Below are 22,550 nucleotides of genomic sequence, written 5' to 3'. Positions count from 1 at the left end.
CGCGTCCGTATCTGGAGAGCTGTTTGGATACAATACTTGCATACAGCAAGTGACCATGGAACTAACGCTTACGAGATAGGCTTTCCCTGGCACCATGCCACAACAGCTGTGGTCCATTATTAGAATATAGCTCCCGTTAGAAAGCCGTCTAAAGAATGGCTCTATTTGTGTTGCAGGTTTGCCGTGCTGGTGACATGAAAGGTTATTTGAAGTCCCCTCACAGGCCACATGCAAATTAATATCTTGGCACAGAAGTATACCGCTTAGTGATTGTTTACAATTGTTACCACTAAGAAATACATTCTGTTTCTTTTCACTATAACATGTGTGTGTGTAAGGCAATTTCCATGATGACTTAATGTACCCTTTACCCAACCTTTTATACTGGCCCACTGGTATATACTCTTGGCAGTTTTTAAATTGGAAAGTTGTTATCGGAATTGTAATTATTCTGTGTATTATCCATTCAATGACAGGTCTTTCTGTCATTGTCAATGGTAATCTCTCAAGTTTTTCAATGCTCAGAATCGTATAGTCTGCTCCTTTTTTGTGCCAAACTGATTTGTTTATCAGTAAGGTTAAAGATAGAGAATATTGACGTTGTGTTTATCAAACGCCATGGCATGTAGCCTGAACGCAGATTTTGCAACGTCCAGCCTAGCTGTACAATAGAACGTAATTGGGACTGACCGTGTTGTAACATTAGTAAGTCCTGATCTATTACATCGATAGCAGATGATACAATACTGTCCAGTGAATATATTCTGGAGGACAGAGTCATTAACCCATTGTCCACAACAGAAAGTGAGTTTTCCAAATTAATACAATCAATTTCTCGTATTTTCTCTGCTGTCTCAATTTGAGTTACTTTCCAAGCTTCGTTGTTCGCAGCGTATATACCGGCCGCTATTAAACGTTTTTGACGCTGTTTGCGTGGTCCCATTACGAAATCATGCAAGTCAGCACCGTCTTTAAGTAAAGTCAAGTGTTGCTTAATTTCAGCCAGTGTGGATGTCTGTAGCCATTCAAGGCATAGTTTCCCTACACTGTATGTTGTTACTATCCCTGGATGTTGTCTCTGGGAGTATCTAGGGTCTGGTCTGGTCATTTTTAACCCCTGTTTTTTTGTTCAGGAATCTATCTTGACAGTTATTTGTGTCTGTTGGCCAGATCAACCACTTTTTCCAATCAGGATGTGTTCTGTTTTGGTGTAAAATATTGGATACGTCTATCTCCACATCTGTAGTGGTATTACTATCAGGTATTGGCTTTGGAATAGACGGTTTGTTTAAGTCTTTAATCTTAGCTAGGCCAAGACAAGTAGTCTGTTGAATAGTATCATTCAAAAATATTATTTGTTCTGGGATCATGCAGGCTCTAAATAATGCTTCTGAACCTTGGACCTGCCAATTTTTTGTACCCCAGATGGTTTTCGTTTCAATGTTTTCTTTCCATAAATCAAAACCAAATGTAATCATTTTTTCATAAAATGTTTCAGAATAAATCAATTTAGTATTTGTCAACATTGTTTTTATCCCTGTCTTATTTAACAGTTTAAAATAAAATGTTTCTGCATCACTTGTGTTAAACCATGAAAAGTATGGGAATTTTTCATAAAATGTTTTCGGACTGCCTTTTGGTGGAGTTGCACAATGTTCCCATTGATTATACTTAACCCCTTCAGTGCTGATGACAAAGCCAGCTCGTCATGGGCTTTACCTGCCCTGTGCTTATGACGAGCTGGCTTTGTCATGTAAAGTGGGATTTCGTGAATGGCAGCACCCAGCGGGAAAACCCCTAGCAGCCAAGGTGTTAAAAACATTTCTATGTTGAGCAGATTTATGTAAATAGTGATGTGCAAAGTGATTGTAGCAGTACATTTGTTCATAATTCTACGAACCCTGTAAGTAATCATGTTCTGTAAATTTTGCTGACATTACTAAATCTGACATCATATTATTTATGCTTTCAAAGTCCCAATCATCAGAGAATGTGCTTGGTTTTACAAAGTCACTTAATGAAACCTTGAACTGATGTGGATATTTCAAGAGTTCAACCGGACCATAGTGTCGTAATTTCACGGTGATCGGGTTAGCGTTAAGCTTTGCTACACGAATTTCCCCTTAACTTGACTATGGTGTTCGGAAGCCATTTTGAAAACACTAGCGTCAATTTTATATGAACGCGCTGCCTCGTGGTCAGCATGCCCTTTTGTCCTTTCTTTGTACCACTGACCACTTAAACTTGCCCAGCAACAGGCTATTTTTAGTGTTGGTCAAGCTCGCACATGCGCAGTTAAACCCTCTGTACTAGTGGACAGGCATCGCTTAGGAATGTTCTCCAAACTGACCAGTGGTGTTGTAACCCCTCCCATGAGTTGGCTGTGTTCCAAAAATGACCTTATATGTACCTAAACTGAGCAAATGTGTTCCGCCTACTCTTTTTATTACTGTAAAAGCTGTATAAAAGAGGTCTCACATCGATGTTCGGTGTGATACTTCTTGCATTGCCGAAGGGTGCTGTAGGAATGTACCACAACCCCATGGGGTCCTAATAAACTTGTCTTTTGCATTTTCCAGTTTCCGTGCCAACGTCTGTTTTATGGTGTAGCGGGTTTTGCGGAATATGTAGGCCTGGAGAACCCAATACCACAATAGATTTTGTAATCCGTTTTGTCCCAAGGTACCCCACCGGGTATTGGAATGGGTGTGACATTCACTGATGATAGTTCTCTTTTCTCGATGTGAAATGACTTGTGTGGCTTAAGGACCAAGTTGATGTTCTGACTTGCTGTGTCCATATTACTGTATTTTCCCTCAATGAATTTTCCCAAACAAAGTACCATGATGAGCCAAAGCAGGAGGAAAAGTACACCTAACACAATCCAAAATTCAATCCATGGAGAAATCAGGTTTCTTTGAGTTGATGAAAGAGTTCAGTTAATTTGTCTTTGAAAGATTTTGTTATTGGCATTTCTTCAGGTTCGCTTGGATCTTCAGAAAAGTTATCGAAATTGATGAAGTAGCCAGATGCAGTTCTGTCTATTGTTGGAATTGCTTCTGAATTTCCCTTTGTTTTTTCATTTTTTCTTTCATTAGCATAGTCTGAGGCTACATCGTTGTAGACTGGTGTTTCTTGACGAACTGTTTCAATTTGGGTTTCAAGATGCACAAGTTCCATGGCATTGTTGCATAGTCCTTTTTTATTCACTGTAGGTTCATCAAATGTAATTAGTCTCTCAGTTTGAACCTCTTGGATTGTAGCAAATTTTGGTATTCTGCTATTTCTTGGGAGTCCACTGGGCCTACTATTTATTATTGGCCACATGATTGTGGTTTTACCAGGTCGATGGATACAACTCGGTTCTCCTTTTTACCAGCAAGGGGCGGTAGTACAACTGATCTTGTTCCGCTGACAGCTAAGACAGGTACTGCTTTTCTGTAAGAAGGCCCAAATTCCTTCTTCACAGCGATCTTCTCTCTGACCAGATCCACAATCTTTGGAATCCAGACAGGCCTTGCTGGGACAGGTGATTTATCTTCAGTGGCTGTTGGCTGCTGTTTTAACTTTATGTTGCTCAGGTCTTTTCTCGTTTCATTTAAGTCCTGTAAAACAGCCAAACGATCTTTGATATCAAAGCATTTTCTTTCTACCACTGAAGTCTGACTATCTAAGTCCTGAATATGCATTCTAGTTCCGAACAATAGTTCGTACCGACTGAAACCTTTTAGAGAATTTCTTGGCAGATTGTTAAGACTACGTTGGACACGTGTTAAATGTTGGACCCACCCATCACCCGAACCTAATACCCTCTCCGTTATAGATTGCTTTATGTCCCATTTTTTTCTTTCCACAATCCCATTTCCCTCAGGATGGAAGGGACAAGAGTACCGCAATGCAATGCCCATTCTGGTCATGGCCTCCTTATAAGCTCGAGAGCTAAAAGCAGGACCTTGGTCAGAATGTAGCATGCCAAATGCGAATGTGCCGATAAAGACTCGCAAATCTTTTATAACAGTTCTGGCGTCAGCCGAGCGCTGGGGTCTGTATTTTTAAGTGAATCTAGTCTTAAAAGGAAATTAATGGGACACTGATCTTACGTATAGATAGCCTTTTGCAAACTACAAGAATGGCCATGGTAATACTCCGGTCGGTTCACTACTGCGATCTCTGTTGCAGTTTGGACAGCTCTTTGCAAATTTGTAATGTTGCAGGCTCATCCCCGGCCACCAGTATTCTGATTGTAATTCTTTCTGAGATTCCTTGATCTGTTTGTGCCTCGGACCTTCACCCATGTGTGCGTCTGCTATTAATAAGACTCTCCTGTTCGTGTTTGGAATTACTCTATCCCCCACTCCAGGGATTCGAGCAAAAGGAACGGAGTTTGCATCAATTATGTATGTGTAGTTGAGTGGATAGTTCACGGGTAGTGCTGCACAGTCGCCTTTTGAAGACGTTTTTACCGCCAGCATGGTTTCCCCGTCTATGTATTTTTCTGAACGCTTTTTTGGGGCTACGGAAGCCGGTTCAGTTGCTTCCGCTGTGGCTGTATTAGCCAATGAATTCCCTGCAACGTCAACGCCATCACGTTGATGACTCAGTGTATGTATCACGTGAGTCTTTCGTAGTTCTTTCTGCAAAAGAACTACCTGTTCCCAAAGCTTCTTATGCTTTATTGTGGCACCTGTGTCATCTTTGTAATCGTTTTGAACCCAGCTCTGCAAGTCCTTATTGTAAGATTTGACGCAGAAATGTGAATCGCACACTATTAGTGTCGGGAATTCCCGATCGGCATTTTCAAGCGCCATCTTTAAAGATCTGATTTCAGCTCGCTGAGCCGAACAGTTTCTCAGTGATTCCGTTTTTGTTATTTTTGGTCTGAATTTACCACAGCGCCAGCGACCTTTAACAATCGCGCTCGCTGCATTGTAGGATTTATTATCCACATCGTAATGTTGTGCAAATCTATCCATACAGATTACACAAGAGTACTGTTGGAGAGGTAGAATTTCGATTGGCAGAGGATATTCTTCTTCATATTTTAGATCTTTCCGTTTTTCATGTTCGGGTCAAAATAGTATTTCACGTCTTCTGCAGCAAGAGAATTTTTCCACTGTATCCATTTTGGATCTCATGCCACAGTTTTTAGATTAACGGCTTAATAACGCCTCAAGGGCTGATTCTGCTGTAAAAACAGTTATTCTTTTGCCTTGGGCTTGGGCTCTTTCTTTTGCTACAATAGTTTGAACCACATTTACAATATTCTCAGTAAGACTGAATGTTTTTTCAGCTTCTGTGTGCAAATGTGATTTGTAAGCTATTGGTACCGTTTCTCCCTCATTAGAGGTCAGGTACGTGAATCCGCATCTTCCTGGGATGACTCTGATTACAAGGTTGCGTGTGTTGTCGCGAGTTTGTAATTTTGTTTTAGCTAACATGTCTGTTTGCAATGATCTCAAAATTTCTGTGTGTTTCTGAGACCAGTTGATTGGTTTAAAATCAGGTTTTATTAATTCGAAGAGAGTTTTAACCCTCTCTGCATAATTTAGAATGTAAGTTCTTCCGAAATTCAGGAAACCTAGTATTGATTGTAAGTTCTTCAGCGTTTTTTGTGCTTGGAGTACAGCGCACTTCTCTAAGAAGTTGTCTGCTAGGCTTTTGCCTTCACTTGATATTTCATATCCTAAAAACAGGACAGTTAGATGGGCAATTCGTGACTTTTTAAAGTTGAATTTGTAACCCTCTGCTGCGAACCCAAGTATTATGGTGTTCACTCTTTTGAAGTGAGTATCCAGGTCATCATCTGTGAGATGGATATCATCTACATAAGATATTGCCTAATCATCATATATTTGTAGTAACTCTGTTACCCTTGCCTAGAATAATCCTGGGCTATTCTTGAATCCCTGTGGGAGTCGACAGAAATTTTTCTGTGACCTCATTATTGAGAAAGCGGTTAAATACCTGCTTTCAGGTGCAATGTTTTGACAAAAGAATCCATTAGAGATGTCTAATGTTGTTTTGTATTTTTTGCGAACGATGTTATTCATTAGTACTGCACTGTGTGAGTTTTGTACTGCAAATGTTTTGCAACATGAGTTAAGGTGTCTGTAGTCCAAGACTAGATGATATAAATCATCTGGCTTGGAGGCAGGAAACAAAGGATTGTTCATTTGAGAGGTGCATGTTTCGATCACCCCTTGGCATTCAAGTTGATCTAAGATCTCCCTGGCTGGTTTTTTAGCTTCTTGCTTAATTGGGTACTGCCTTTGTGCAGTTGGTTGACATTTTAACTGGATTTTGTGAGGAGAGGAGTCCTCATCCCATCCTACATGATTTTTATATAATGCAGGAGCTTGAGCTACTGCCCATTTTCTTGCAAATGTGTATTTTCTATGTATTGGAATATGATTTGAGAAGGCAGGCATAATCATTTCTTCGCCACGAGGGCCCTCCCTGACAAACTCTGGTGGCCAGTCTTTCTCAGCTAATAGGATGTCATAGCCTTTTGAAAGGTTATCCCAAAACAGACCCCTTACTTTCCTAGTCCTATCTCCCTCTATACGCAATGTTATTTCGTATATTTTATGAGGTTCGCTAACTCTGGTAACTGCAGTTTCCACCTGAATGTATTCATTCGTGTCCACTGTCTCCAGATGATTCATCAGGATCTTGCAAGCTATTGTCACTTCTGCTGCGCTGTCTAGCATTGTCTGGGCCCACTCTCCGTTTTTCAGCTGTGTCCTCAGTATCCTCGGCATGTTTGATTATTTTAATACTTGCTACCTTCTTTCTTGGAAATTGTAATTTTTTACTTTGAGCAGGTTCCTTGTCTTTGGACTTGACATGCTCTTCCCGGTGTTCTGACCGTCCTCTTCTTTCCGATTTCTGCGAGGAAGTCTGAAAAGATCGAGAGGGACGTGTATCAATATCTTGATATCTATCAGGCTTTTTCAAATTATCCCTATTTCTAAGGTTGTACCTTTTCTCAGAGGGCTCCCTCTGGGGAGACTTGTGTCCTTGGTCCGGAGATCTTTCTCTCCGCCGAGGAGACCTTCCTCTGGACTGGAATCTTTTTTCTTTGGGAGTGGATTGTTTATTTCCATCCCAGCTCTTCTTCGCAGTGTTTAGATTATTTTTAATAAATATCTTTTCAGGATTTTCAGTTAGTTGGGGTTTTACCGGTTTCCCACCCAAACTATCTCTACCTAGTTCTTCATAGGATTTTTCTATGATTCTGGCAAGTTCAATTGGTTGGTCTGCTATATCTGTTTCTTTCAATTTCTGGAGGTAAGTTATATCCTCCATTGCCAATTGAACTAACTCTCTATATGCCTTTGTTAATTCTTTGTTTTTAACTAAGAGTTCTTCGCTTGACATTTTATCAATGTCTGGATGTGGTGTGTAGCTGGCTAGAACCGGCCACGTTGCTACTGGTCTACCTAGTGGACCGAGCCTGGTTATGTGATCATTATGTTTTAGGGCGCCTTTAAACCAGAGCAGGGGCTCTTGGTAATTTAGTGGGATTTCAACGTCCTCGAAAGGAGTGTATTCATCCGGAGGTTCCTCTATTTTGTAATAGTGGAATTCGTGTGTTACAGCGTTTGCTGCTGGAAAGTTTATCCATGAATAGAATACCTCTGTCTGCCGATATTCATGGGCCTCTACCACGAATATGACTGTACCACCTCGTGATGTCAGTCCGTTTTCTATAAGTTTAATAGTTATAGCTTTTCTTATGTTGACCGGAATGAGTATAGCATTCGGGTCAGTCTGTAGGAGACTCTTGTCCTCCTCTAGGAGTCGAGCTGCTTTTCTAGCTGCCTCCCTCTCGTCTTCACTTTCCCCCATTTTACTGGCAGAAAGGTTTTTGTTGCAGATCAAGTTTCAAGGAAACAAAGATTGGGTGCACAATATTTTGGAACACTGTATCCTTCAACGTTGACTAAACCAAAAACTATACATAGGAATCTCTTCCTACTACGTTCCAGCAGATATTAACCTTTTACCCACTCCAGACGTCTTTTGGAGTATTTATGGGAAAAAAGGGTCTGTGTGAAAAAGCACGACTGAGTTACTCTAACGTCTTGCGTTAGTTTTATCACCTTACCAAACGTTGGGCGCCATGTAGTTTAGTTCCTATATTCCCAATAGACTCTGAGCATTGGAATAATATATTCAGCAGTGTAGACGTAGGACTGAGGTCGACTAGGTCTCTACTGACTATACTAGACTTAAGGTTTGCCAGCTAGCTCAGAGGTCACTAGAAACTTTCTCGAATGAACGAGGAGGAGTTTAACCTCCCTGGATAGACAAGAAGGGATTAGCTTCCGACAACCATATAACATGACAACTTTGCTCCCTCAGAATAAGAGTGAATCTCTAGAGTCGTGTGAAAACAATAGACAGCTATTTCACTCAGTCAAATGTGCGTACTTAGTTTCACCAGAGTGCAGAGAAAAGAGAGATGGGCGTTTTCAATAAAAGGTGTAATTTATTGAGCAGTCTTCTTTCTCGTGCAAGAGAAATGAATTGCCATAATTGCATTACTTAATGTGAAGTAAAGTGCGTACAGTAAAAAGAGTATTATGAAATAATACTGTAAAAGCATTGAAATGGTTTCTTAGCCATAAGATACTTTAAAATGGATAAAATATATACGTACATATATACATTGACTAACAAACTCAACTGGTGCTTCTAAATACGCCTACACCGGTGTACCTGACCTAAGCCTAATACGTGGGAAGGAGTATGTAAGTAGCAGTTTAAGTTAAGTTGGTTTTGCCAAGAATCTGACTCAAGAATTCTCTTTAAGGATTTAGTCAGCTCCGTACCTGGGTAATAGAATGCAGGAGGTCTCGTATCTCTCTTTCAGGACTCGATATGCCAGCAGCCCACGAAGGTGGCTGAGAACACTGGAGCTGGATTTCTCGGCAGGAGAAAAGACAGCGTCTCTCTCAGTGCGTCAAAGAGGAGGGGCAGCGCCCGTGGGCTATCGCATCAGCTGGGCTCTCGGGCAAGTAGATAGCTGCTCGGCTCCAAAACCACCACCATGTGTTTGCTTAAGGCAACGTTGGTATATTTATACCTGAAAGGTGCCGAGTTTGACGTAAGGTTTGGACATAAGACGTCAATAAAGATGTCACTAAGAACTGACTGTTCCATTAGTGTTCACAGGAGTTTAATGACAAATCAAAACAAAAGCAAATGGGGATTTCCCAGGTTGCTGGAGGTTTGGTGTGTCGAAAGAACTCGTTGTGCTTTCTAGGAATCCAAGGAAGTAGCTTCTGCCGTGCTTTGGACTGCAAGGGCTATTTACTTAAATATGGATCTGATTCTTATGCCATTATAGGGATATTATTGATTATAGCCGTACAAGGGCATAAAATAGGAATATTGATTCGGTTTCCTAGATAAAACACAATAAGGGAAGGCGTTAATAAGCAGGTCCACTATGAATTTCCGAGAGTCTTGGCCTTCCCGTCCATACGGAATCTGTAACACTCTTAAGTTTGTCCTTTGTGCACGGTTTTCCATATCGGCCAGTTATCACTGTGTATCTTCCTTAATAGAAAGTAATGTCTCAGTTAGTGCCTTCTGAGCAATCAGTTCATCTTCCAAATTGGAAATGCGAGCTTCTGCTTCATTAAATCGAAAAGTAAAATCCATACACGATTTGGCGAGACGCCGCAATTTGCAGCACAAGTTCTGCTCTCTCTGGCTTTCATCTCTTGTCTCCTCCCGATGGGACATAATAGATTGATAAATTAAAGAAAGAGAGATGTCTTCCACAGGCTAAGCCAGTTGTGCAACATGCTGTTGGTGTTCTTCAACATCACCGCTGTCCGCCATGTGTTCTAATCTCTTTCGCACAGTGTGAGGACTTTTATTCATAAAATCTCTAGAATCCTCCAAGCAGGTGCTGCTATGGTTGCTAAAGGCAAAAACAACAGTTGATGGACAGGGTATGCTCAGACGTCCCTTGCTCACTTGGCCACTGGATTCAAGATAGCCTGGCTGATGAGGATTATGAACCCGAAACCGGTCCCAGGATTCTTGTTTCCGGTCCAGGGAAGACATGGCTTGGCATTTCGGGCTGGACTGTTACCATGAGGCACAGGGTCAGACTGATTTGCATATGGCCACGTTTGAACTGGGGTGGCTGAGTGAGCTAAAGAATGGGGATGGATTAAACCCAGATCAGTTGACTGGGGGTGAGTGTTTGATTTGCTCAAACGCTCCGTCCATCATCCCCTTTTGTATTGCTTTGTTCGCCCTAAATTGGCAGGGTATGCTCAGACGTGAATCCCTTGCTCACTTGGCCACTGGATTCAAGATAGCCTGGCTGATGAAGATTATGAATCCGAAACTGGTTCCAGGATGCTTGTTTCCGGTCCAGGGAAGACATGGCTTGGCAGTTTGGGCTGGTCTGTTCCCATGAGGCACAAGGTCAGACTGATTTGCATATGGCCATGTCTGAACTGGGGTGGCTGAGTGAGCTAAAGAATGGTGATGGATTAAACCCAGATCAGTTGACTAGGGGTGAGTGTTTGATTTGCTCAAACGCTCCGTCCATCATCCCCTTTTGTATCGCTGCTATGGTTGCTGCCACCAACCCCATCCATCTGTATCGAATAATTAAGTGCTAGGTCCTCACATGATGATGTAGATTGTTCTGACAGGGGAAAAAATCCCCAGATTCCGCATCTAGTCCCTGTGATTGCATCTATCTGTACTTACAGCATGCACAGTACCAGCACCAACCAGCTCGGCGGCTCCCACTGTCAAGTCTCGCTCTGCAGAGTACATCAAACTTTGTGCTACCTCCTTGTCTTATTGTGCTGCCAATATGTCTATAAGCAGTAATGGGGCTGCTGCTAAAGGTACCATATTTGACGAGTGATCACTATTCAAACTACAACCATTCACAACTTCCAGTCCATCTGCCAGAGTTTGAGCGAGCGTTTTATCAAGATTTTCATCTTTCTTTTTCCTTTTATCTTTAATATTAATGAAATTTGCTGGTATAGTTTTTGCTCCCACGTGCTCCGCTCTCGCCTTCGCCTTGTTTAAATCAACTTTTGCGGCATTACCTGGTGTTTTGTCCGCCGGTACCTCCTTCAGTCAAGGCTTCCTCCTGACCTCGCTGTCTCCCCTGTACATCTTTCGGCAGCATCACTAACGGACGTTCCCGCCTTCTGCAGCAATCACCAGGCTGCCTCCAGGTGAGACTGATTTCCCTGCAGAGGAGCTCTCGTGGGGCGGACAACCAACAACTACGTAGGAGCCTGCCAAACCCAGCCGTGAATGCCGCTAAAGTCAAAAGCATTCAGTCTGCAGGCGGAGGGACGACCTTTGCACAGGTACAGGTGTTTAAATTCCGTTTTCCGTTTAGTGATTATTAGCCACCACTTCGTTCGTGCTGAGACCACGGTAAATAAAACGCACTAGAGTCAATTTAATTTCAGCAAGTTGGAGCCAGACACCGTGCAGCTCCTTCTCACCGTCACAGAACTAGGTTCAGGTCCGGCAGGAGCGGCTAGCTCGCACGCCATCTTGCCTGCAGCCACAATGACGATTTTATTTTTAATGTTTGAGCTGACTTGCCTTTACTTTGAGTGTAGAATGTTACATAATCAAGGGAAGTGGTACAAGGCCTGCCTAAAAAGTCCAAAAATACTAATTAGGAGCAAGCGTGCACATCAAACAAGTTATGCAGAGCTCAGAGCTGGGTGTCTGAAATGTTGCTCCTGTTTCTGTTTCAGAACGTGGCCAAACTGTGTGCACGTGGGCCTCGTTGGGGACAAACTCTTCAGGTATCAGTGACTAATGAATCTAGGCTACTGTGAAGTGTGAGAACTCCAGGTCAGGCAATCAAATGTTACTGGGCCCCAACTGTAAAAACAAGGTATTTTGCTTCTAGTGTTTCAGGGCCCCATGCAGACCTGTAAGAAATTAGGTTACTAGTTGACTAAGGTGAGAGCCCCGGACAAGCAGTGACCACAATCCATGTCAGGGTAAGGTACAAGAAAACCCCAAATTAACTTGTGCTCAGCTTTTTGGTAGTTTGGCACAGATCAGTCATGCTTAACTTAGAGGTAAAGTATAAAGTATTTGTGCAACACTTCAAACACTAAAATAGTGAAAACACCAAACAAAAAGACCCCACCCCAGTTCAGGAAAATGGAGCAGAAAAATAACTAAAACAGGACTAAAACAACAGAAATGCAATCAGTAGTACTGGAGTTAAGGAATTTTTTAAAGAACACAGTGTAAAATAGTGTGTAAAAGCACATAGCACCAACCACAGCTATCTGGTCACGCTGAAGTGGGTCAAATTCTAAAGTTCTGGCCAACTACGATTGATTGCAGGTCGGATACAGTCCCAGGTTTGTCCTGTTGAAGGTTTACCTTCTCAAGTTTTGTGCCAAAAGTCCCATTCACATTGGACAGGGCCTCGAGGACCAAGGAAAGCATTGCAGGAGGCTGTTGGCATGGAGTAAAGAGCAGGCAGGGTATCACGGACTGGCAGGCCGGAGCTTCATGTTGGCAGTCTCAGGTGAGCAGTCAATTCTGCCGTGCAAAAAGATGGGCTGGCAGCAGCTCAAGATGATTTTCAGTGGGAGCAGTGCTGTCTCAGTGATAACGAAGAGACCAAAAGCTTGATAAAAGCTTGCTGAGCCACACCTAGGCTCCAGGACCTGAGGGGCACCCCTTGAGGGACAGGAACTCGGTGCTGGTTCTGGAGCCTTTTCTGGGGCTCATATCAGGAAGCCAGCAGAGTAGCCCTTGGAATCACTCGGGGGCCATGGATTCAAGATGAAGTTGAAGGTCCAGTTCTTCTTCCCCAGTCAAGATGGCAGCACACAGCTGGTCAGCGCAACAGGGAAGCTGTTCCTTTAAAGCAGCAGTTCAGCGGAGTGCCAGTCCTTATAGCAGCTAAGCAATTAAATAGGCCTGTAGTTGTAAGGCTGATCAGGATCAGCATTGGCCTTCTTCAGAAGAGGAAGCACCATTGCGTGCTCCACTCTGGGGTAACTGTTGCTTCCTGTAAGGAGGCATTCAAAGGTTCCATGATTATCTGGAGTGAAGGCGTCTCAAGCTGCTGAAGCACCGAGATTGGGAGAAGATCCCGGGCTGAGCCAGATTTAATACTATCTAAAATCAGTTTGAAAGAGCTCATGTCTAGAAGAGACCAGGTTTCCAGTTTAACCATAGATTCAGAGACCTCCTTGTCTCGGTAGGTGATGGCTCTGGCTGCAAGAGGAGATGTAGATGTTTGCTGAAGGATGTTACCAAGTTTCTTGTCCTTCATTTCAGAATATATTTTCTCCACTTTATGGAGAAATAATTTAGCCACGTCTTCACATTGCCGACCATTCAGGGCAGGGGGCATAGCTTGGGTTTCAGAGCCCGAGAGCTCTTTGACCATTTTAAATAGTATCTTGGAGCAATTCTGTGCACTAGGAATGGTCTAAGAGACATATTTGGTGGAAGCTGACTTACAGAGAGTGTGGTAATCTCTTTTTGCCCTTTTGTATGCAAGTTTTGAATCGGACGTATAGTTCCACCTCCAGCGTCTTTCCAAGAACTTGCATTTTGTTTCCTCCATTTTTAAATTCTCAGTGAGCCAAGGTGCAGGAGGGCGGTGGTTGTTCACATTCTTAATGGAGGGAGGGAGACCGGTATCAATGGCCTTTAGAAGCCCCTTTTGGACGACACCCGAAAGAGTAGCCAACATTCGTTTGGTAATAGGAGCATTGGAAGATAAAAACGTATTGAGGGCTTCAATATCTAGTTCTCCCCAGTTCCTAGTGGGTTTCCTAATATTAGGTACAACTATTGGTAAATGTTCTAAGATCTCGAAACAGATCTGATCACAAATTGATCAGACCAGCATAGAGGGAGAGCTGGTGAGCATTGAATGTTGGACAAATTGGAGAAAATAGGGTCCAATAGATGGTCAGCCACATGAGTGGGACCAGAGTTGCAGAATGTGATATTTAATGCTGCCAGATCAGAAATAAAAGTAGTGCTGTTCACACCTGCAGAATCATCCAGGTGCAAGTTAAGGTCGCCCAGAATATAGAAAATAGCTGCATTTATGAGAAAAGGTGTTATTAAATCAGGGAAGGATGAAGCCCATGGACCAGACGGCCCAGGGGGACTATACACTAGTATACCTGAAAATGTAAACTTAGGAGTCAGGGCAAACTGAAATAAAGCTGCCTCACAGCTTGTGAATGACAGGTCTTCAAATTTACACAGATAGGATTTCTTATGGATTATAGCAATGCCACAACGTATTTTAAAACCCCTACATTTCCTGACTATAGCATAGTTAAATGGTAAAGCGGCCACTACATTAGGGCCAGAGCTCGTGTGCAGCCATGTTTCATTAAGAAACATGGCGTCAGGTTCTTCACTGACAACAGGTCAAAGATGTCCACTTCATGTTTAGGTAGCGAGTGACAATAAAGACTAAGGAAAGAAAATTCCTTTTTGACTGATGTGCTACAGCTAGAGGAAGGTCTGCCTGTGAAGTGGTTAGCCTGCTATGCTCTTTACATGGCGCAGTTTGAAAGGAAAAGCCGCAGCATAGACAATTAATGGCCCTGTCATCAAGGAAGAGTAAAGTACAATCAGGAAATTGTATGTCACGGTATTCTAAGAGCTGCTTAGCAGAATAACATGTTCTGTGGCCCTCATTTGGACCAGGGGTCATGGCGCCGGGTCCCGGTGGGGCACGGACATGCACAGACGGGTGCAGACGGGCTTGCCTTTGAAGCCCTTTCGGAGCGCCAGCGGCGCTCCTGCTGCATGCGTCTGCTGCATGTCGGTACAATCCCTGATTTAAATTTCAGCAGGGAGATGCTTCGCCAAAGAACTAGACCGTCTCTCTCTCCAAGATAGCACCTGCTAATGGCTACCAGGAAGTGAGGTAGCTAAGGCTCGGACTCTCCCTTCATACAATCAGCACAGCAGCTGTGGTGGACAGGGGAGTAAGCATTTACGGCGATTTTTGAAAAGACTACAGTAGATGTACAGTTTAGGTTAAAAGCGTTTTGCAGTAATGCCATACAATCAGAATTAAAATAATCCGCAGATAGCTTTAGGTAGCACACATGCAATATAGGAGCAAATGAAGTCATGTGCCACTGTCTAACTCTAAGCGCTCATGCCCTGGGTGACTTTGCAGGCACCCAGGTGCCTACCTAAGAGGTTGCCCTCCTGGTTGCCCTAGCTTCTCTGTTCTCTGGCTGGCAAGACTGAAATTTCCTGCGCCTGCTGTTAGGATTCTGACCTCCTGTCAGGTAGTGTGTTCACTTTCAGGAGTCAGGAACAAAGGTTTGGGCAGGGACCTCTATGGCAGCCCTCAGACTCCTGTGGACGAGTGGCACTATTCACCTGTAAAGAGCAAGTAAAAACACTCAAGAGATCTAAAAAATTACTGGCATCAGACCCTCTGTGGAATCGCCCAAATTCAGGTGGTCCAGTGGATTGTGGGAGTTGTAGTCTCGCCTGCCACGAAGTTTCAGGCTGCTATCTCTCTCCCCAGGACCCAGTGAAATGCTAGTACCTTTTCTCTGTACTTACCTCTGCCAAGGCTTGTTGATCGCCAATCTGAAACTAACCCTGGCACTCAATGCTGCATCTATAGGGAACATTGTGCAACTTAAATCTGATATAGTTCGCTGTGTATCTGTTGTCTTTTGCATTCTGTTTCTTGCAGCACCATGTAAGTAGTAAAACCATCACCTCGCAACTCCTGTTCAGCAACACGGGCAGCCAGGACAACTTTGCACCTGGACTCTACGGGCTAGGTAAAATTGATCTTACTGTCATGGCCTGGTCCAGGGCCCACATGACCATAACCCTGTAAGGGTTCATTGTAACTCAACCTGCAAGTAACCGAATGTCACTAGTGTGCAATGTTATATTTTTCATGTATTATTTTGAACTGATGTAATATTGCTTCAAAAATATATAACTCTGGTTATATGTATGCTATTCCATTATTTTGGTGGGTAAATTAAGAAGAAAATACACTCTATTTTTACAAATTTGTTTTGGATTTCTCTCTAGTCATGTACTTATCGTCCATGTTGATACTCTGGAATGCTTAACACGTTCTTTTATTAAGCCTGACTTCTCTTTGCTTGCCACACTACCAGGACTGAGCTATGGATTTATTAGAGTGAATCCATTGAATGTCTTTGAGGCATTGTGACAGTATTACATGGTGAAATTTAACCCCCACACCACTTAATAATCCACTTTCCTACACTGTGCATTTCCTCCGTGGACCTTCAATTTCTAAACAAATTAAACCTATGTGTCAAATTGCTAGCATCCGCCTCCACATTCTGTATTCTCTCCCCCTGCCCCAGTAGACAAAAATCCTATCTGGTGCACCTCCACCCTTCCACACCACCCATTACATATTCCCTCCCCTAAGCACTCTTCACTTTCACACCGGGTGTGGAGAGTCAGAACCATGTTGAAAACATCTCTGTGAGCAGCGACTGCATGATTTTTCCATTTCAGTGCGAGATAGCAGTGACCTGTTCAAAGGGAATGTGGCAGTTGGCGAAGCAGAGCGCTATCTGTGTTCTCCTGATTATTTTCAGGTTTGAGACCTAAGGGAGGCAGAGGAAGGCTGGTGAGGCCACGAGCCCCATTCTACTTCTTCACTGGGGTCTCTAGAGACCCAAGCAAGGTAAGGTTATTCAGGAGAAGCAAGCACTTATCCATACGACGATGCAACAGTGGGAAACAACTTTTACTAACTTATAGCAGGGGAGAACGGCATTTAGAATCTGAGATTCTTTGCAAATGGCTCTCTATCAGTCCCACGCACAGCACTGCAAGCATTCCGGGCAGACAAAATATATTTTAGCAAGATAGAATTCGAAACTGTTAATATTTCCTAAACGCAATATATTTGTTTTTGGGAGCTGTTTTGTGATCGTTTAGATTTATTTTCTAATTTCATTCAAATACATCCAGAGTAAAACTCATTAATCATTCAAAATATTCTTCTAGAGCAAGCACTAGAAATATAGAAAAGATAGTCTATACCAATTTATTCCATCTAAAACTTGGAATTTCAGTATTTTACTCACTCCCTCAATTGTCATATACACTCATTAAAAAGTAGGGTGAAAAAAGTATAGCTCCTTCAACTGTTGTCCCTCAAGTCTTCGGTCTAGGCCCAGTGTCTGATTAAAGTCTGACACAGACACCAGGTTTAGCTTGTGTGCGGATGCATCACTGACTCTTCGCCACACCCCAGACCATTTATTACCGACTACGAGAACTGCATAGGATCAAACCATTCCTCCCATGCACATGGGAGGGCAATCTGCAATCCCCCTGTGATGTGCGTGGGACAGTACATTCCTCTCCAACTTTAATCAAACATAACAAAACATTTGTCAGCAACACTTCATAAATGTACATTACAGTTAACATTACCATGCCTTGGTTTCAGTTTCTTGTCTGGAGGTGCACCTTGGGGTGTCATCAGGCCAGCAGACTAGGAAGTCCTTCAGGTAGGTGGCTGGCCTTGGGTTGGCTTGCAGGTGGTACCTTCTGTAGTTACCAAGGCCTGAGGACTGGATACATCTGATTGGGTCTCATCCAGAGTTGGGGAAAGTCCTCCTGGGGTAGCTGCTTCTGACAGAGAATGTGACCTATCCTCTTGCTCTGTCTCCTGTTCAGTATCACAGGAAGTAACTGTGAAGCCTGGAGGTGTTGTGTTGACCTTTTTGAAAAAGGAGACATTGCAGGTGATTTCGTCACCACCTCTTCGGCAAGTAATTATGGTGCCATGATGCCTAGTTATGGGCCAGGGTTGGCATTCAAAATGTAGTCAGAATTTGCTCCCTGGGTACCTATCCTTGATGAACACTGAGTCTCCTGGCTGAAGGTCCGAACGCTAGCCTCTCCCTTTGTCACTAACCTGCTGGTTGGTCGCAAGTCTTCTGCTGAGAACTCTTCCTTCATCGATGGGGCCCGGGGTCCATTGTGGGATATGCAGAATGGTGTTCTGGATGGCACGCCACATACTGGAATGACATGAAGCCCTGCCGCGTTGTAGAGAGTGGTGTTTGTTAGTATTCATGTAATAATCTGTAAATGACTTTCCCCAGAGGTTGGCTGTGGGCATGAGCGATACAGATTACTTTATTTAATATGCGCCTGAACCTCTCCACTTCTCCATTGGCTTGACGCCATCTCGGTGTTATTTTGTGGTCTTTGATGGTGTTGGAGTGGAGGTAGTCTGCAAATTCAAAGCATCGGAAGGGAGGACCATTATTAGTTTGCAATTCGTGCACAAGACCAGGAGTGACAATTATCTTTCCTATTTTTGCCATGACTTCATAGGCGGACTGCGACCCAATCAGCTCAATTTCAGGATATTTGGTAAAGTTGTCAATCATGACGAGGGCATGTCCTCCATCTTGTAGATGACCAAAATCCAAGCTGGTGATTTCCCACAGCTGCTGTAGGCCTTCCTCAGTGGGTACTGGCGATGGAGCTTCCAGAGACCCAGAGACGTGACACCGTGGGCAAGATTTTACTGCTGTTTCCACCATTTCATCCATGCCAGGGAACAATACTTTGGTGCAAAGTCTATTTTTGGTCTTGACAATTCCTCGTAGCCATCATGAGCTATTTGCACTACTCTCCCTGTGAGGCTGTTTGGGATTACCAAACGCGGTCCTCTGAGTAGGCATCTGCTTGCATCTGTTGAGAGTTCTTGATGAACATTGAATAGTTACTCCTTTGGCTACTGGGGATCTTTGCGACGTGTGTCTTCAGGGTTTTCCACTCTCTTGGTCAGGCTGCAGTGATGGCTAGCTGGAGGCCTTCATCCTCTTGGGTGACTTATCTGACTGACTAGCACGCTCAAACACGTGAAAAGAATCTGCCCCTCCCCCTGGTACACACCCGCCCTTACCACTCTTAAAAAACAATGCAAAAAGACAGAACGCACGTGGAGAAAAAACAAGTCAGCAGAAGAGAAAAGCGTCTATCACCACTCCATGAAAGCTTACAAACTAGCCTTACAAGACGCCAAAAGGACTTACTATGAGGAAAAAATAAAAAACTCCTCCTGCTCTTCCAAGGAAACCTTTTCCATTCTCAAAGATCTCCTCCATGTCCCGGACCCCCCACAGAAACCTATGGACCCCAAAGAAGCGGGGGAAAAATGCGTCAAGTTAGCCACCTTCTTCGACGAAAAGATTAAAAAAATTCTAATCTCCCTCCCACCCGCCAACTCCGATGCCTTAGAGAGAGACAAGGAGCAGATACCCAACGTCGACAAACCCTCCCTGGAGTCACTTGGCCCAGTTACAGAAGAACAAGTAAGAGTCATACTTACCTCAATCAAGAGCGGAGCCCCGAGTGACCCAGTCCCCATACGTTTCGCCAAAAACATCACGCAGACTATAGTTCCCCAACTGACAGCCCTAATTAATATCTCACTGGAACAGGGAGAGGTTCCATCTAATTGGAAGGAAGCTGTTGTCAAAGCGCTCCTCAAGAAACCGTCGCTCGACCCCACAGACCTCTCCAACTATAGACCTATCTCACTTCTTCCTTGGATAGGGAAAGTCGCCGAAAAACTAGCAAATAAAAAGCTGTCATACTACCTTGAGTCAAACCATCTCCTCAACGACTCACAGACAGGCTTTAGACCAGGTCAGGGCACGGACACTGCTCTTCTCGTGGCAGTAGAAAGAACTAGGGAAATCATCGACACAGGAGGATCAGTGGCAGTGGTCCTCCTAGACCTGAGTGCGGCCTTTGACACGGTCAGTCACCAGGTCCTAACCCACCGTCTAGGGACTGTTGGGGTTAAAGGCAGAGCTCTGAAGTGGCTATCGTCCTTTCTCTCTCGACGCTCCTACCAAGTATGGGAAGGCGAAAGTCACTCCCCTTCTATCCCCCTCCAGTGCGGCGTGCCTCAGGGCTCCTCCCTGAGCCCTACGTTGTTTAACGTTTACATGGCCCCACTGGAGGAACTCGTCGCACCCTTTGGAGTCACCATCGTCAGCTACGCCGACGATACACAACTGGTGGTGACACTCTCCCACCCCAAGCTTGAGCCCTCCAATCTCCACGACTGCCTTTCCAGCGTATATCAGTGGATGAGTGAGTCTGCTTTAAAGCTAAATGGCTCTAAAACAGAGATCCTGCTCTTAGGACAAAAAACCACGAACCTCCCCTCTAACATCTGGCCCGCCTGCATGGGTGAACCCCCTAATCCCAAGAAGGAGGTCAAGAGTCTCGGAGTGTGGCTGGAGACCGACCTGACTTTCAGGACTCAGGCAAGAAAGACGGCCGGCACTTGCTACGGTCTACTTAAATCTTGCAGGAAGGTAATTCCACTTCTACCTTTCCAGTCGCGCCTCATGCTGATCCAGGGCCTAATTCTATCGAGGCTGGATTACAGCAATGCCATCTACCTGGGTGCCCCAGAATCCACCCTGCAAACGCTGCAAAAAGCTCAAAACGCCGCAGCTCGTCTCCTGACAAACACCCCGGCCAGATCATCTGCCAAGCCTGCCCTGAGGAAGCTGCACTGGCTTCCGATCAGGGAAAGGGTCATTTTCAAAGCCCTCTGTCTTGCCCACAAGGTTCTCCATAACACTGGCCCTCCCATACTAAACAACTGGATCACCCCCTATAGACCCACGAGAGCGCTCCGCTCGGAGCACGGAAACCTCATTACGATCCCCAAGGTGAAAAAGGCCCGTATAGGTGGCCGCCGCTTCTCGGTAAACACTGGAAACAAGTGGAATGCACTCCCTCTGAGCCTCAGAACAGAACCCAACCTCCTCCGGTTCAGAAAAGCCCTCAAAACTCTACTCTTCCCTTAAACTGACACTCTCCCGAATTTCACCTTTCGTGAGTAAAAAGGTTTTTAGCGCTGGGATACCCACTGGGTGACTACGCGCTCTACAAAACAATAAATAATAAATAATAAATAAATCTGAGGGCATCCAGTGGCAGAGGCAGTGGCCGGGATCGTTCTGCAATGTCACAGACATATTGTTACGTCTCCTTCACCACTTTGACCTCATTGGAGGTTGCTGCACAAGGGTGGCGGGAGAGATAATCAGCCGGATTGGTGATACCAGGTCAGTATTCGACTCTACAGTCATATTCCTGGAGTTGTAGCATCCATTTTTCAATGCGAGGTGGCAGCTTCGAAACAGATGCTTGGAACAGGGGCACTAGGGGTTTATGGTCCGTCATGACTATAATGGGGTGCCCATACACATAGAGGTGGAAATGCCTGCATACCCAGTGTATGACAATGGATTCTTTTTCTATTTGGGAGTATCCCTGTTCTGTCTCCATGACCGAACGGCTTGTGTACGCGATTGGACTCCAACTTTCATCTGGTTGTTGTTGGGCAAGAAGAGCCCGAGTCCTTTCAGATTGGCATTCAATGCAATGTTGGTGAGTTTCTGCAGGTCGAAGTAGGACAGGGTGGTGTGCAAGGACAGAGCACTTTGGTGTTAAAGAATGCTTCTTCCTGGTCGATGCCCCATGCCCAGGGTGCGTTTCTTTTGATGAGCTCAGAAAAGGGTTAGGTGAGGCTTGTGAGGCCTTGGATGAACCTCCCACAGTAATTCACCATGCCGAGGAAGCTCTGTACTTCTGAGATGTCGGTGGGTGTTGGGGCTCCTTGTACGTCTTGGACTTTCAGTTCTGGTGCTATCCCTTCTGACAAATATGTGTATCCAAACAAGCTGATCCTTCATTTCTAAAACTTGCATTTGTCACAATGGACAGTGAGTCCAGAATCCTTGATCCTTTGGAGGACCACGCAGAGGTGTCTGTGGTGCTCATCCACTGTCTTGGCATGTATGAGGATGTCATCGCTGACACTGATGGCTCAAGTAGTCCCCTCAGCATTTCCTGAATAGTGTTCTGGACGACTTCAGCAGCACTTGCTATGCCGAAATTGAGGCGGCGATACCTTCGTAGACCATTGGGAGTTGAAAAGGTAGTGATATACCTTGACTCTGGGTGGAGCGGTACCTGATGATAGCCAGAGCAGAAGTCAACCTCTGAGAACCACTTAGCTCCATTCAGTTCCCCCAGGGTGTCGTCCACTGTGGGCATTAGGTGGTGTTCCCTTTTGATGGTGACATTGGGGAGTCACATATCCACACACATGCAGAGCTTCACTTGCTGTTTCTGTTTCTTCGCGAAGACGATGGGTGAGACCCATGGGGTGAGGCCCATCACCTTCTCGATTATCCCTGCTTATTCTAACTTCTCTAGTTCTTCTTTCACCTTTGGCCAGAAATGGAGGGGGATTTGTCGATGTTGTAGAGCTATCAGCTGGTTGGGATGGTCAATGTGCAGTCTCACTTCTTTACCCTTGAGACAGTCAATGTCTTTGAATAGTCTACCAGGACCATTTGCCATCCGGTGCCAATTTGATGCCTCGGGCCCTGCTGCCGACTGCCATAGTTCAGCATCACAGAGATCCCGGAGCCCCGGTGACTAGCACCTAT

The sequence above is a fragment of the Lissotriton vulgaris genome, chromosome 9 (assembly GCF_964263255.1).
Source record: "Lissotriton vulgaris chromosome 9, aLisVul1.2, whole genome shotgun sequence".
Classification (NCBI taxonomy): Eukaryota; Metazoa; Chordata; class Amphibia; order Caudata; family Salamandridae; genus Lissotriton; species Lissotriton vulgaris.
The sequence above is the reverse complement of the archived record's forward strand: the minus strand, read 5'-3'. Positions refer to the sequence as shown.